Source organism: Rhinopithecus roxellana, chromosome 14, assembly GCF_007565055.1.
Source record: "Rhinopithecus roxellana isolate Shanxi Qingling chromosome 14, ASM756505v1, whole genome shotgun sequence".
NCBI classification, from domain to species: domain Eukaryota; kingdom Metazoa; phylum Chordata; class Mammalia; order Primates; family Cercopithecidae; genus Rhinopithecus; species Rhinopithecus roxellana.
The window spans coordinates 88,258,226-88,273,926 of record NC_044562.1 but is presented as its reverse complement, the minus strand read 5'-3'; the positions used below and the strand labels follow the sequence as shown (position 1 = coordinate 88,273,926).

General features: G+C 40.9%; 1 protein-coding gene across 2 annotated transcripts in view; it reads right to left on the bottom strand.

Annotated features, from left to right (window-relative positions):
* CASP8 (caspase 8) overlaps nt 1–15,319 on the bottom strand; it is a 59,060-nt gene extending 43,741 nt beyond the window's left edge. For both annotated transcript variants that reach the window (XM_010375507.2, XM_010375511.2), the window contains exon 1: nt 14,674–15,319. The gene's annotated coding sequence lies outside the window, so the exon portion shown is untranslated. The remainder of the gene's footprint in view (nt 1–14,673) is intronic.
* Nucleotides 15,320–15,701: the final 382 nt, after the last annotated feature.

Here is a 15,701-nt window from a genome sequence, read left to right as displayed (position 1 = left end):
ATCACACCAAATTTGTAGATTGCTTTAGGTAGCATATGCAATAGACTGATGTTTGTTTCTCCTAAAACTCATATGTTGAAACCTAATCCCCAATGTGTTGGTATTTGGAGGTGGGACCTTTGGGAGGTGATTAGGTCATGAAGGTAGAGCACTTATGAATGGGACTAGTGTCTTATAAAAGAAATCCCAGCACGCTCCATCACCCTAATTCCATGAGGACACATGGAGAAGATGGCCATTTATGAACTAAAAAGTAGGCTGTCACTAGATAGCAAATCTGCTAGCTACTTGATCTTGAATTTCCTAGCCTCCAGAACTGTGAAAAATAAGTTTCTGTGTTTTATAAGTCGCCAGTCTATGGTATTCTGTTTTAGCAGGACTAAGGCACTGTATATGCATGGATTTATTTCTGAGCTCTCTCTTCTCTTCTGATGGCCTACATGTTTGTCTTTATGCTATTCCCATGCTGTTTCAATTACTATAGCTTTGTAATATATTTGAAACATAATATGAATCCCATATATGAAAAGCTCACATCTAACATCATACTCAATAGCGAAAATGTTCTTATATATGGTCTTGATGATGTTGAGACTCTTTCCTTCTATTTCCAATTTGTTGAAAGTTTTTTTTTTTTAATCACGAAAGGGTATTAAATTTTGCCAAATGCTTTCTCTGCATCTATTGAGATGATCATGTGATCTTTATATCCTTTACCCTGTTAATATGTCATTTCACATTGATTTATTTTTGCATATTGATCCATACTTGCATCCTAGGGATAAATCCCACTCAGTCATGATGTATGATTATTTAAATGCGCAGTTGAATTTGATTTGCTAGTATTTTGTTATGAATTTTTATATCTATATTCATATATTCATAAAGGATATTAACCTGCAGTTTTCTTTTCTTGTGGTGTCTTTGTTTGGCGTTGGTGTCGGGTTAATGTTGGCTGCATAAAATGAATTTGGAAGTGTGCCCTCTTCTTCAATTTTTAAAAATAGTTTAAGAAGAACTAGCATTAATTCTTCCTGAGATGTTTGGAAGAATTCACCTGTGAAGCCATCTGGTCCTGGACTTCTTCGTTTTGGGAACGTTTTTGATTACTGACTAAACCTCCACATTAGTTACGGGTCTGTTCAGACATTGTATTTCTTCATGATTTAGTCATCGTAGATTGGAAGGTTTTATGAATTTATTCATTTCTTCTAGATTATCCAGTTTGTTGGCATAGAATTATTCATTGTAGCCTCATGATCCTTTTTATTTCTGTGGCATCAGTTGTAATGTCTCCTCTTTCATTTCCGATATTGTCTATTTGAGTCTTCTTTCTTACTTAGTCTAACAGGATTTGTTGATTTTGTTTATCTTTTCAAAAAACCAATTCTTTTGTTGTTCTTTTCAAAAAATTTGTTGATTTTTTTTCTATTGCTTTTCTATTCTGTATTTTCTTAGTTTCTACTCTAATCTTTGTTATTTCCTTCTACTAATTTTGGGCTTAGTTCCTCTTCTTCCTCTTCTTCTTCATCTTCTTCTCCTCTCCTTGGGGCACAAAGTTAGACTGTTTATTTGAAATCTTTCTTCTTTTTCACTGCAGATGTGTATTGCAAGAAAGTCCCTCTTAGTGCTGCTTTGCTTAGTACTGCTGGTATCGGAAAGAAGGGCAAAAGAGAGCCAGATCTCAGGAACCTGGTTTCACTTATCAACAGACAAATGCTGTCCCAGCTTGCATCAGAAGCCACCAGGGACAATATCAAAAATTTCACAATCATGCTGCAGTGTGAGCTTCCCGAGAGCAAGCTCTGGGAGGATCCGGGTAAGGACTGCCTGCCACCTGTGACGCCTCAACAGGGAGGAGCTCCTTGCTTGAAAAGGGAGAAAACTGCCAAACAGGAGATGAAGGAAACTGAAAGAAGTAGCCACTAAGAAAAAGCAACATGAACCCAAAGCACAACTGAGAATCCAGGAGAAAACAAATTAGAAAAGTAAACTGGTAAGTGTCTACATAACTCCTTAAAAGGTTTGTTATTAACCAAAAAGTAAAAATCAAATCAGCCAACAACAACCAAAAAAAAAAGAACACTAGATATTAGATGAAGATATCCAATAGTGGAAGACAAATGCATTTTTAAGAAGTAAGGAAAAGACTGGGTGCGGTGGCTCACACCTGTAATCCCAGCACTTTAGAAGCTCAAGGTGGGCGGATTATTTGAGACCAGGAGTTCGAAACCAGTCTGGTCAATATGGTGAAACCCCATCTCTAATAAAAATACAAAAAATTAGCCGGGCATAGTGGCAAATGCCTATAGTCCCAACTACTCAGGAGGCTGAGGCAGGAGAATTGCTTGAACCCAGGAGGCGGAGGTTGTAGTGAACCGAAATTATGCCACTGCACTCCAGCCTGAGCAAGAGAGTAAGATTCCATCTCAAGAAAAAAAAAGAGAAAGAAAGAAAGAAGGAAAGAAAGAAAGAGAGAGAGAAAGAGAGAAAGAAAGAAAGAAAAGAAAGGAAAAAGAAAGGAAAGAAAGAAAGAGAAAAAGCAAGAAAAATAAATAAATAAATGTTTCAGTGTTTTATTGTTTCCTCCGCTGAGGTGGGAGCGAATATTCTCTGAAATTTTCTTGTAGATAACCTTTAGAAATTTTAAATGATATCCCATATATTCCAGGCATATTTTCTCAAACACAGCAAGTTCCCCACTTGCCCCACAAGATGCCCCAAGCCTTCTCAAGGCTCCTTTGGGTCATCTGGATTTCAGCTCAGCCTTAGTTTCCTGACAACATCATGTTGTTCTGTCATACTTTTCTCTTTTGCCTCCCTTGTTATTTGTTACCCCCGCTTGGAATACTCTTTCCTCTTTGATATCTCCAAAGTGTGAATCCACACAACACTGTCCACTTCCTCCAGGAAGTCCACCCGGACTGTTCCCACCTAGTATATCTCTTTCACGTTCTTGCACATTCAGTCAGAAATCTACAGCTGCTCTCCATTTGCCAAGAGGCTGTTTTCTAAGTTTATACCAAGGTTGTTTGATGAGATCGCAAAATGCCACTTCCCATTTTTCCCCTAGCTGGCTTTTTAACCCATGTCATGCCTGACATCTAAACCTACTGCTTGATCACTACACAAGGCTGGCCCACAGACTGCTTTGGCACAAAGACCAAAGACTACTAGGCTCAATGTTAATTCCTGTCTTTCTGGGCCAAGACAAAGCCAGAAGACACAGAGCCATCCACTGATGCACCAGTAAATTAATGACTTTACAAACCAGCATGCATTCTTGCAGGGAGTGTGTGGAAGTGGGAAAAAAAAAACTGGGTATCAAAATGATTCACCAAGCTGTACATTTACAACTTGTGAATTCTTCAGTATTTATGTAAGGTTTCGACACAAATTTTACATCAGAAAATCAACATGACTCACTCCAGTCTTCTAATTTTCCATTTTTCCTCCAGGACCTTGCTGGATGTTTTCTTTCTTTTTCTTTTTCTTTTTCTTTTTTTCTCTGAAGATCTGCTGGAGAGATGTTTTCATAAAGATAAAGAAAAGGGTCTGGACAAGGTGGTTCATGCCTATAATCCCAGCACTTTGGGAAGCCGAGGCGGGCAGATCACTTGAGGTCAAAAGTTTGAGACCAGCCTGGCCAACATGTTGAAACCCCATCTCTACTGAAAATACAAAAATTAGCTGGGCATGGTGGCAGGCGTCTGTAATCCCAACTACTCAGGAGGCTGAGATGGGAGAATCTTTTGAACCTGGGAGGTGGAGGTTGCAGTGAGCCAAGAACGCGCCACTGCACTCCAGCCTGGGCGACAGAGCAAAACTCTGTCAAAAAAAAAAAAAAAAAAAAAAAAAAAAACAGAGAGAGAGAGAGAGAGAAAAGGGTCATACTAGCGAAAAGGAACAAACACAGACACACTGAAAAGAATCCAAATGGTTAATAATATGACAGAGAATCAGAGGCTATGAAGATTTAATTCAGAGGGGTGAGGATAGAAATAACTTGGCACTGCTTTTCAGCTAAATGTATTCTTTACTCGAAAACTTCTGTCTGACCAGGCAGAGTGGCTCACGCCTGTCATCTCAGCACTTTGGACAGCCGAGGCAGTTGGATAGCTTGAGCCCAGGAGTTCAAGACAAGGCTGGGAAACATGATGAAACGCCATCTCTACAAAAAGTGCAAAAATTAACCAGGTGTGGTGGTGCACACCTTTAGTCCAGCTACTCCGGGATGGGGAGCTGAGGTGGGAGAATCACTTGAGCCTGGGAGGTTGAGTCTGCAGTGGGGCAAGGGTGCAGTGAGCCAAAGTCACACCACTGCACTCCAGCCTGGGCGACAGAGCCAAACTCTGTCTCTGAAAAAAGAGACTTTTTAGTAGAATTTTCATGTTGGCTTGCTGCCCTCTGGTGGGTTTATTAGGGTTTATCACAAACACTATGGGATTCACTCTGGCAATGACCATTAACATAAAATACCGATGGTTCTTGGGCATAACTCTCCCCCTGGGAAGTCAGATCTTTGACTTCATGGAGTCAGGAATTTGTTATTGGCCTGGACAACAGAAACATATCTGGAAAATCCCCAAATATTTGGAAATGAAATAACACATCTCTAAATAATCCATGGGTCAAAAAATAAATCAAAAGTAAATTATGTAGTATTGAATTAAATTAAAATCAAAACAAAATATCAAAATGCTGCTAAAGCAAGGCTGGGGAAAATTTACAGAACTAAATGCCTAAAAGGAGCAGAGGCGGGGAAGGGCAGGGGGACAGGGTTCAAGAGGGCATACGAAATATTTTGGAGGTAATATATATGTTCACTATCCTGTCTGCAGTGATAGTTCCACCCATATATATACAGTCATATGTCACTTAATGACGGGCGTAAGTTCTGAGAAATGCATCATCAGTGATTTCGTCATTATGCCAACATCATAGGATGTAGTTACGCAAAACCTAGATAGTATAGCCTACTACACACCTAGGCTATATGGCCTAGACTATTACTCCTAAGATGCAAACCTACAGAGCATGTTACTGTATTGAATATTGTAGGCAATTGTAACACAATGGTAAGTATTTGCATATCTAAATATGTCCAAACATAGAAAGGGTACAGTAAAAATACAATATTATAACCTTATGAGACCACCATCATATATGTCGTCTGTCATTGACTGAAATGGCACTTGAATATATATGAGTGTGTCTATATGACTGTATATATGTGTCGTACATATGTCAAAATTTATCAAATTATATACTTTATATGCCATTTGTTGTATATCAATCATATCTCAGTAAAGCTGTTTTAAACAGCACGTGGCTGCACTACTAGGCAGTACAACCCAAGTGCAATTACTAAGACAATACTAAAAGCATATATAATTAACAAGCTAATAAAGGAGTAAGGTGAACTTTCTAAAATTACTTAATCCATCTAAAAGAAATGAAGAAAGTAAAGAGAACTGATGTCACAAATAGAAAACAACTGGAAATATAGTAGATTTTAGCCCAATTATATTGATAATTACATTAAATGAAAATGGACTAAATACTATAATTATAAGAAAAGTGCTTTCCAGAATACATTTTTCTAAAATAAAAGAAAAACCTGAACAATATACCACTTACAGCAGACACATTTCAAGCATAAGAACATCGAAACACTGACAGTATAAGGATGGAAAAAGATGTACCAACTGATATCATTATACTAATATCACATAAGGCAGACATAAAGGAAAAATGATATGAATTTAAAATGAGAAATTGACAGTCCACAGTCATAGTATAAGATTTTTATGTTCCCTTCTTGATAATGGGTAAGAAAGACGGACAAGCAGTAGAGTTATATAAGATTTGAACAACACAATTAACTTTGACCTAAATAACATAAAATCTTGACCTAAATAACATAAAATCAATTATGTTAGTGCCTTTCTTTCCTCATTCATAAAGTCACTATCATAATGATTCCTGCTGGTGAAGTTCCAAGATGGCCAAATAGGAACAGCTTCAGTCTACAACTCCCAGCATGAGCAATGCAGAAGATGAGTGATTTCTGCATTTCCAACTGAGGTACCAGGTTCATCTCACTGGGGCTTGTCGGACAGTGGGTGCAGTCCACAGAGCGTGAGCCAAAGCAGGGCAGGATCGCCTCACCTGGGAAGCACAAGGGGTTGGGGAATTCCCTTTGCTAGGCAAGGGAAGCCAAGACAATGGCACCTGGAAAATCGGGACACTCCCACCCTAATACTGCACTTTTCCGAGGGTCTTAGCAAAGAGCACACTAGGACATTATATCCCGCACCTGGCTCAGAGGGTCCCACACCCACGGAGCCTTGCTCACTGCTAGCACAGCAGTCTGAGATCGAACTGCAAGGCTGGGGGGGAGTGTCCGCCATTGCTGAGGATTGAGTAGGTAAACAAAGCGGCCAAGAAGCTCAAAATGGGTGGAGCCCACCGCAGCTCAAGGAGGCCTGCCTGCCTCTGTAGACTCCACCTCTGGGGCAGGGCATAGCTGAACAAAAGGCAGTAGAAACTTCTGCAGACTTAAACGTCCCTGTCTGACAGCTTTAAAGAGAGTAGTGGTTCTCCCAGCATGGAATTTTGAGATCTGAGAACAGACAGACTGCCTCCTCAAGTGGGTCCCTGATCCCCGAGTAGCCTAACTCGGTGACATCTCCCAATAGGGGCCAACTGATACCTCATATGGCCGGGTGCCCCTCTGAGACAAAGCTTCCAGAGGAACAGGAAGCAATATTTGCCATTCTGCAATATTTGCTGTTCTGCAGCCTCTGCTGGTGACACCCAGGCAAACAGAGTCTAGACTGGAACTCCAGCAAATTCCAACAGACCTGCAGCTGAGGGTCCTGACTATTAGAAGGAAAACTAACAAACAGAAAAGACATCCACACCAAAACTCCATCTGTATATCACCATCATCAAAGACCAAAGGTAGATAAAACCACAAAGATGGGGAGAAACCAGAGCAGAAAAGCTGAAAATTCTAAAAATCAGAGCACCTCTTCTCCTCCAAAGGAACACATCTCCCACCAGCAACGAAACAAAGTTAGATGGAGAATGACTTTGACAGGTTGAGAGAAGAAGGCTTCACACGATCGATAATAACAAACTTCTCTGAGCCAAAGGAGGTTATTCGAACACAACACAAAGAAGCTAAAAACCTTGAAAAAAGTTTAGTTGAATGGCTAACTAGAATAAACAGCAGAGAGAAGACTTTAAATGACCGGATGGAGCTGAAAACCATGGCACGAGAACTACGTGACAAATGCACAAGCTTCAGTAGCCGATTTGATCAAGTGGAAGAAAGTGTATCAGTGATTGAAGATCAAATGAATGAAATGAAGCAAGAAGAGAAATTTAGAGAAAAAAAGTAAAAAGAAACAAACAAAGCCTTCAAGAAATATGGGACTACGTGAAAAGACCAAATCTATGTCTGATTACTGTACCTAAAAGTGATGGGGAGAATGGAACCAAGTTGGAAAACACTCTTCAGGGTATTATACAGGAGAACTTCCACAACCTAGCAAGGCAGGCCAACATTCAAATTCAGGAAATACAGAGAACGCCACAAAGATACTCCTCGAGAAGAGCAACTCCAAGACACATAATTGTCAGATTCACCAAAGTTGAAATGAAGGAAAACATGTTAAGGGCAGCCAGAGAGAAAGGTCGGGTTACCCACAAAGGGAAGCCCATGAGACTAACAGTGGATCTCTCACAGAAACTCTACAAGCCAGAAGAGAGTGGGGGCCAACATTCAATATTCTTAAAGAAAATAATTTTCAACCCATAATTTCATATCCAGCCAAACTAAGCTTCATAAGTGAAGGAGAAATAAAATCCTTTACAGACAAGCAAATGCTGAGAGATTCTGTCACCACCAGGCCTGCCTTACAAGAGCTCCTGAAGGACCACTAAACCTGGAAAGGAACAACCGGTACCAGCCACTGCAAAAACACGCCAAATTGTAAAGACCATCGATGCTAGGAACAAACTGCATCAAGTAACAAGCAAAATAACCAGCTAATATCATAATCAGAGGATCAAATTCACATATAACAATATTAACCTTAAATGTAAATGGGCTAAATGCTCCAATTAAAAGACACAGACTGGCAAATTGGATAAAGAGTCAAGACCCATCAGTGTGCTGTGTTCAGGAGACCCATCTCATGTGTGGAGACACTGATAGGCTTAAAATAAAGGGATGGAGGAAGATCTACCAAGCAAATGGAAAACAAAAAAAGGCAGGGGCTGCAATCCTAGTCTCTGATAAAACAGACTTTAAACCAACAGAGATCAAAAGAGACAAAGAAGGCCATTATATAATGGTAAAGGGATCAACTCAACAAGAAGAGCTAACTATCCTAAATATATATGCACCCAATACAGGAGCAACCAGATTCATAAAGCAAGTCCATAGAGACCTACAAAGAGACTTAGACTCCCACACAATAATAACGGGAGACTTTAACACCCTACTGTCAACATTAGACAGATCAATGAGACAGAAAGTTAACAGGATATCCAGGAATTGAACTCAGTTCTGCACCAAGCATACCTAAGAGACATCTACAAAACTCTCCACCCCAAATCAACAGAATATTTATTCTTCTCAGCACCACATTGCACTTATTCCAAAATTGACCACATAGTTGGAAGTAAAGCACTCCTCAGCAAATGTAAAAGAACACAAATTATAACAAACCGTCTCTCAGACCACAGTGCAATCAAACTAGAACTCAGGATTAAGAAACTCACTCAAAACCGCTCAACTACATGGAAACTGAAAAACCTGCTCCTGAATGACTACTGGGTACATAACGAAATGAAGGCAGAAATAAAGATGTTCTTTGAAACCAATGAGAACAAAGACACAACATATCAGAATCTCTGGGACACATTTAAAGCAGTGTGTAGAAGGAAATTTATAGCACTAAATGCCCACAAGAGAAAGCAGGAAAGAACTAAAATTGACACCCTAACATCACAATGGAAAGATCTAGAGAAGCAAGAGCAAACACATTCAAAAGCTAGCGGAAGACAAGAAATAACTAAGATCAGAGCAGAATGGAAGGAGATAGAGACACAAAAACCCTTCAAAAAATCAACAAGTCCAGGAACTGGTTTTTTGAAAAGACCAACAAAATTGATAGACCACTAGCAAGACTAATAAAGAAGAAAAGAAAGAAGAATGAAATAGATGAAATAAAAAATGATAAGGGGGATATCACCACCAATCCCACAGAAATACAAGCTACCATCAGAGAATACTATAAACACCTCTATGCAAATAAGCTAGAAAATCTAGAAGAAATGGATAAATTCCTGGACATGTACATCCTCCCAAGACTAAACCAGGAAGAAGTTGAATCCCTGAATAGACCAATAACAGGCCCTGAAATTGAGGCAATAATTAAGAGCCTATCAACCAAAAAAAGTCCAGGACCAGATGGATTCACAGCCGAATTCTACCAGAGGTACAAAGAAAAGCTGGTACCATTCCTTCTGAAACTATTCCAATCAACAGAAAAAGAGGGAATCCTCCCTAAACCATTTTATGAGGCCAGCAGCATCCTGATACCAAACCCTGGCAGAGACACAAGTAAAAAAGAGAATTTTAGACCAACATCCCTGATGAACATTAATGCAAAAATCCTCAATAAAATACTAGCAAACTGAATCCAGCAGCACATCAAAAAGCTTATCTACCATGATCAAGTGGGCTTCATCCCTGGGATGCAAGGTTGGTTCAATATATGCAAATCAATAAATGTAATCCATCATATAAACAGAACCAAAGACAAAGACTACATGATTATCTCAATAGATGAAGAAAAGGCCTTCGACAAAATTCAACAGCACTTCATGCTAAAAACTCTCAACAAATTAGGTATTGATGGGATGTATCTCAAAATAATAAGAGCTATTTATGACAAACCCACAGCCAATATCATACTGTATGGGCAAAAACTAGAAGCATTCCCTTTGAAAACTGGCACAAGACAGGGATGCCCTCTCTCACCACTCCTATTCAAAATAATGTTGGAAGTTCTGGCCAGGGCAATCAGGCAGGAGGAAGAAATAAAGGGTATTCAATTAGGAAAAGATGAAGTCAAACTGTCCCTGTTTGCAGATGACATGATTGTATATTTAGAAAACCCCATCACCTCAGACCAAAAGCTCCTTAAGCTGGTAAGCAACTTCAGCAAAGTCTCAGGATACAAAATCAATGTGCAAAAATCACAGGCATTCCTGTACACCAATAACAGACAAACAGAGAGCCAAATCATGAGTGAACTCCCATTCACAATTGCTTCAAAGAGAATAAAATACCTAGGAATCCAACTTACTAAGGGATGTGAAGGACCTCTTCAAAGAGAACTACAAACCACTGCTCAACGAAATAAAAGAGGACACAAACAAATGGAAGAATATTCCATGCTCATGGATAGGAAGAATCAATATCATGAAAATGGCCATACTGCCCAAGTTAATTTACAGATTCAATGCCATCCCCATCAAGCTACCAATGACTTTCTTCACAGAATTGGAAAAAACTACTTTAAAGTTCATATGGAACCAAAAAAGAGCCCGCATTGCCAAGACAATCCTAAGCCAAAAGAACAAAGCTGGAGGCATCATGCTACCTGACTTCAAACTATACTACAAGGCTACAGTAACCAAAACAGCATGGTACTGGTACCAAAACAGAGATATAGACCAATGGAACAGAACAGAGCCCTCAGAAAAAATACCACACATCTACAACCATCTGATCTTTGACAAACCTGACAAGAACAAGAAATGGGGAAAGGATTCCCTATTTAATAAATGGTGCTGGGAAAACTGGTTAGCCATATGTAGAAAGCTGAAACTGGATCCCTTCCTTACACCTTATACAAAAATTAATTCAAGGTGGATTAAAGACTTAAATGTTAGACCTAAAACCATAAAAACCCTAGAAGAAAACCTAGGTAATACCATTCAGGCCATAGGCATGGGCAAGGACTTCATGTCTAAAACACCAAAAGCAATGGCAACAAAAACCAAAATTGACAAATGGGATCTAAGTAAACTAAAGAGCCTCTGCACAGAAAAAGAAACTACCATCAGAGTGAACAGGCATCCTGCAGAATAGGAGAAAATTTTTACAATCTACCCATCTGACAAAGGGGTAATATCCAGAATCTACAAAGAACTTAAACAAATGTACAGGAAAAAATCAAACAATCCCATCAAAAAGTGGGCAAAGAATATGAACAGACACTTCTCAAAAGAAGACATTTATGTAGTCAACAGACACATGAAAAAATGCTCATCATCACTGTCCATCAGAGAAATGCAAATCAAAACCACAATGAGATACCATCTCACACCAGTTAGAATGGCAATCATTAAAAAGTCAGGAAACAACAGGTGCTGGAGAGGATGTGGAGAAATAGGAACACTTTTACACTGTTGGTGTACAAGTGAACAATGGTTGAACTAGTTTACAGTCAACCATTGTGGAAGCTAGTTCAGCCATTGTGGAAGACAGTGTGGCAGTTCCTCAAGGATCTAGAGCTAGAAATACCATTTGACCCAGCCATCCCATTACTGGGTATACACCCAAAGGATTATAAATCATGCTGCTATAAAGACACATGCACACGTATGTTTATTGCAGCACTATTCACAATAGCAAAGACTTGGAACCAACCCAAATGTCCATCAATTACAGACTGGATTAAGAAAACGTGGCACATATACACCATGGAATACTATGCAGCCATAAAAAAGGATGAGTTCATGTCCTTTGTAGGGACATGGATGAAGCTGGAAACCATCATTCTCAGCAAACTATCGCAAGGACAGAAAACCAAACACCGCATGTTCTCACTCATAGGTGGGAATTGAACAATGAGAACACTTGGACACAGGATAGGGAACATCGCACACTGGGGCCTGTTGTGGGGTGGAGGGAGTAGGGAGGGATAGCATTAGGAGATATACCTAACGTAAATGACGAGTTCATGGGTGCAGCACACCAACATGATACATGTATACGTATGTAACAAACCTGCAGGTTGTGCACATGTACCCTAGAACTGAAAGTATAATAATAATAATAATAATTCCTGTATGTGAAGGTTATTATGAGAATCAAATGAGTTAATACATACAAATTCTTAGAACAGCTCCTGGCATGCAGAGTAAATTTATAATAATTAGGAACTTAACTGAGAAATAAAAGCATAAGTATATTGCTTTCATATAGTGGTCACATTACATAAAAATGCATAAATTTTTATTATGTGGTCACATTATCTAAAAATGTGAAATTAACCAGGCGTGGTGGCTCAGGCCTGTAATCCCAGCACTTTGGGAGGCCAAGGTGGGTAGATCACTTGGGGCCAGAAGTTTGAGACCAGCCTGGCCAACATGGTGAGATCCCCATCTCTACTAAAAATACGAAAAAAAATTAACCAGGCATGGAGGTGGGTGCCTGTAATCCCAGCTACTCAGGAGGCTGAGACACGAGAATCACTTGAACCCGGGAGGCGGAGGTTGCAGTGAGCCGAGATGGCACCATTGCATTCCAGGCTGTGCAACAGAGTGAGACTCTGTCAAAAAAAAAAAAAAAGAAAAAAAACAGAATTAAATAGTAGAAGAGACAGCTTTAAATGTTCAAAATGGTACCACAGGGAGAGGAACTGGGAAGTGGAGAGTAGTGAGATCTCCCACTGCTGAATGAATGCTGCTGTCTCCTTCTCTTTCCCAGTCAGGAGTATCTGGTAATACCTATTCCTTGCGCCAACTAGGAAATCACTGACTTCCGGCCAATCATTTATAGTCTGCTCCATTCCCTTCCCAATGTTCCCAGACAGAAAAGCACATGTGCAGATTAAAGCACAGACTCAGATTAAAAAGAGTTCCTTTATATTATACTAAAATCACTGATCGCTAACCAGGGCTCGTTTTAGAACTTTCCCTAAACAGCCTGAGCTTCCATAGTTGAATCAGCAGCTGGGCACCTCAGATGCTGTCTCTCAGAGCATCCTGGCTTCAACACAAACGTCACCAAACTGCCCACTTCAATCATTCCTAAATGACTTTGACAATGTTTGTCATATTCCTTATTACTGGTTCTTTAATTTCCTGTATTTTTAATTGGCTCTCTTTACTGAAATAAAAATTTACATGAACAAGTTTTTTAAACGAACATTTTATATCACTACCACAAATGGAAAAGCACTGTATTTGCTACAAAAGAGGAACTGTAAGAAATAAATAAAATAAGAATGTAACACTGTTACTAAATTCCAGCTAGATACTATTGCTTACTCATTTGTCAAAAAGGGAAATTAGCACGTTTTGAGACATGATTAAGATATGTTAGTCCTGGCTGAGCATGGTGGCTCATGCTTGTAATCCTAGCACTTTGGGAGGCCAAGGAGGGTGGATCACTTGAAATCAGGAGTTCCAAACCAGCTTGGCCATCATGGTGAAACTCCATCTCTACTAAAAACACAAAAAATTAGCTGGGTGTGGTGGCATGCACCTGTGATTCCAGCTACTCAGGAGGCCGAGGCAGGAGAATCGCTTGAACCCAGGAGGCGGAGGTTGCAGTGAGCCAAGATCGTGCCACTGCACTCCAGCCTGGGCGACAGGGCGAGACACCGTCTCAAAAAAAAAAAAGGAAGAAAAGAAAAACAAATGGCTGGCATGGTGGCTCACGCCTGTAATCCCAGCACTTTGGGAGGCCGAGGTGGGCGGATCACCTGATCAACATGGAGAAATCCCGTTTCTACTAAAAATACAAAATTAGCCAGGCATGGTGGTGCACGCCTGTAATCCCAGCTACTCAGGAGGTTGAAGCAGGAGAATTGCTTTAACCTGGGAGGCAGAGGTTGCGGTGAGCCAAGGTCCTGCCATTGCACTCCAGCCTGGGCAACAACAGCGAAACTCCATCTCAAAAAAAAAAAAAAAAGGTAAGGGAATCATAAAGAATAACTGGCCGGGCGCGGTGGCTCACGCCTGTAAATCCCAGCACTTTGGGAGGCCAAGGCGGGCGGATCATGAGGTCAGGAGATCGAGACCATCCTGGCTAACACGGTGAAACCTCGTCTCTACTAAAAATACGAAAATTAGCCAGGCATGGTGGCACACGCCTGTTGTCCCAGCTACTTGGGAGGCTGAGGTGGGAGAATTACTTGGACCCAGGAGGCGGAGATTGCAGTGAGCTGAGATCTCGCCACTGCACTTCAGGCTGAGCGACAGAGCAGACCCCCTCTCAAAAAAAAAAAAAAAGAATAACTTTTCACTATGTGAGCCATTGTTGTTTAGTGCATAATGTCTGCATACTCCCCAGTATCCCCTGCAGCTCCTCCACAGTTATGGGGTCCCGCACTACAGGAAGACAATGCATTTTAGCTCAGAGTACAGGTCTCAAAAACTTGGCTAAATATTTCCCCCTTCCACTCATACCAGTGTACAGGGAACAATAATGGATTAATGGATTAATAACCAAAGAGAGGGCAGGTAGGTCCCAACTAGCATCTGCTCCACTCGGCCCGCTGGTGACTAGACAGGGCACAGTAATAGTGTTCACCACTTCTCTTTCCCCCAAACCTCCTCTGGAAATTCCAGGCTTACCTCAATATTCCCAGGGTTCAAGTGACCAACTCAAGGGCTCAGGCTGCCGAGGCCCAGCCTCACGTGCCCAGAAAGCGGACGCACCCAGGGGTTGCTCCGGGAAGGAAGGAGAAATGACGGTGAGTAGAAGCCAATGTCAGCCGCTCTAGCTGGACCCTCCTTCTACTGATGTCTTGACCTGCAGCCCACAGCCTCTGGGCAAGGAACCAAAGTCGTTTTGAGCCAGCAGGGTCAGACTTCTAGAAGCGGCCAGCGAAGGTAAATGATCTGTCCTTTACTCCCTGGAAAGCAGTCTGGAGAGGTGAAACCAGCCAAGACTTCAATATCAGACAGATCTGGATTCAAATCCCGGCTCTGACTCTCACTTGCTGAGGAACCTAAACACCTCCTTTTGTTTCACTCAGCCTCCATCTTTTCAAGTGGAAAAGAACTGCTTGGTAAGGTTGCTGTGGGGAGTGAGTAAAGCAATATACGTAGTGCTTAATCTCACAGACAGCAGATGCTCCAGAAATGCTAATTCTCTTGCCCACTGGTATTCCTCAGGCAGCCACCAGTCACCTTCTTCTGAAGCTGTTGGAGGGATACGGGCAGGCAGGAAGCTCAGTCTGAACAACCAGACTTCAGACCAGCTCAGACACAAGGTGAAACAGAAACCAAAAGCTCAGAGTACATGACTTACCTCCTCCAAACCTTTGCTCCAGCCACTGCCACTCCCCAGAGAACGCCCTCCCCATCCCCTCCCACCCACTGCAGAGAGTGCTCACATTCTCCACCGTTTATCAGACACTTGTTTCTCACTGCCTGGCACTGTGAGTTGTCGTTTATTAACTAGTGTATTGTCTTCTTTGAAAAATAATTTTTTAAAAAAATATACCTTATCCATATACATAAAGCAGTCCCCCAATTCATGAGTGGATACGCTTGTGGTTTGTATTTGCGTTTTAATTACTAAGCAATCTGCTTCATCCCTTTGTGCAAAGTATTGCCTTAGGTTACAGTGTAGGAAACTGTATTAGCTCATCCTCACA